The sequence below is a fragment of the Salvia miltiorrhiza genome, chromosome 8, assembly GCF_028751815.1.
Source record: "Salvia miltiorrhiza cultivar Shanhuang (shh) chromosome 8, IMPLAD_Smil_shh, whole genome shotgun sequence".
Lineage (NCBI taxonomy): Eukaryota > Viridiplantae > Streptophyta > Magnoliopsida > Lamiales > Lamiaceae > Salvia > Salvia miltiorrhiza.
In genome coordinates, this window is record NC_080394.1 from 34,860,268 (window position 1) to 34,862,226 (window position 1,959).

Genomic DNA, 1,959 nt, shown 5'->3' on the forward strand with positions numbered 1-1,959 from the left:
AATTCCAATCATTTCGGCACTTCAGGCGTCGAAATTGGTAAAGAAGAAAGGAGCACAAGCTTACCTAGTTTACTTGAATGATGAAGGAGAATCAAGTAAAAACTTTGAGGATGTAGTAGTGGTAAGGGAATATAGAGATGTATTTCCTGAGGTCTTACCAGGATTGCCACCAACAAGATAGTTGGAGTTCACTATCGACCTAGAACCTGGATCAGCACTAGTGTCGAAGGCACCCTATAGAATGGCGCCTAAGGAGCTACAAGAGCTGAAGATTCAGCTACAAGAATTGCTCGAGTTAGGTTTTATTAGACGTAGTGTATCCCCGTGGGGAGCACCAGTTTTTTTTGTCAAAAAAGAAGGATGACACGTTGAGAATGTGCATAGATTATCGAGAGCTGAATAAATTGACACTCAAGAACAAATATCCTTTGCCGAGGATAGATGACTTGTTTGATCAATTACGAGGAGCGAGTTTTTCTTGAAAGTTGACTTGAGATCATAATACCACTAGTTCAAATTTTGACAGGAGGATACACCTAAGACAGCTTTTCAAATGAGGTATGAGCACTATGAGTTCATAGTTATGCCATTCGGTTTGACGAAGGCACCAGTAGTTTTCATGGATCACATGAATCGAGTGTTCCATCAATAACTGGATAAATTTATCCTAGTTTTCATAGATGATATTCTCATCTATTCGAAGAATGAGCAGGAGCGCCAAAACATTTGAGAACGATGTTGGAAACGCTAAGAGTTGAGAAGTTTTTTTTGCCAAATTCACCAAGTGCGAGTTTTGGTTGAACGAAGTAACTTTTCTAGGACATATTGTATCATCCGAAAGAATTAAAGTTGACCCCGTCAAGGTACAAGTTGTACATGAGTGGAGATCACCAACTACGCCTAACGAGATTCGCAACTTTTTAGGTTTAGCAGGATACTATCAGAGGTTTATTAAAGGATTTTCCATGATAGCAAGACCGAGAAAAGAAGTTAAGTACAATTGGAAAGAGGAGTGTAAAGAGAGTTTTTAAGAGCTTAAAGGAAATTGACTACAGCACCAGTGCTGCTAGTCCCGGAAATGGATAAAGAGTATACCATCTACACAGATGCGTCAAAGAATGGGCTAGGATGTGTTTTGATGCAAGAAGGAAGAGTTATAGTCTATGCATCACGACAACTTAGATCCCACGAGATAAATTATCCAATGCATGATTTAGAGCTTGCAGCCGTTGTGCATGCCCAAAAAAAAAAAAAAAAAAAAAAAAAAAAAATTGGAGACATCATCTCTACGGAGTTAGATGTGAGATTTTCACGGACCACAAAACTTTGAAATACCTTTTCAAGCATAAGGATATTAACATGAGGCAAATGAGATGGCTCGAATTAGTAAAGGATGTTAACTGCGACATTAATTATCACCCTAGCAAGGCCAATGTAGTAGCCGATGCATTGAGCCGAAAAGTCTCGTCAAAGTTAGGATGTCTTCTCACGAGAGAGGATGAGCTTATAAAGGACTTTGACAAGATGAGGATAGAGATGATAAAACCACCAGGGACGATAGCGAGTATTGTTGAGACGATGCCTAGTTTGAGGAAAATGGTGATTGAAGCACAAGGAAAGATGAGACAATGAACAAGTTACGAGAAAGGATAAGAGCAGGAGATCTCAAGAGTTACAAAAAAAAAAAAAAAAAAAAAAAAAAAAAATCAGACAATGCTATCTTATTTGAGGGGAGAAGATGCATTCCCCGCGATGATGAACTTAAGAATACGATCATGAGTGAGACTCATGACACGCCTTACACCGCCCACCCAGGAGGCACACAGATGTATCAGGTTGTGGAAAAAAAAAAAAGATTTTTGTGGGACGGAATGAAACGAGACATAGCTTTGTTTGTAGAGCGATGCTTAGCTTGTCAGCAAGTGAAAGCATTACACCAACGACCCTATGGGAAGTTAA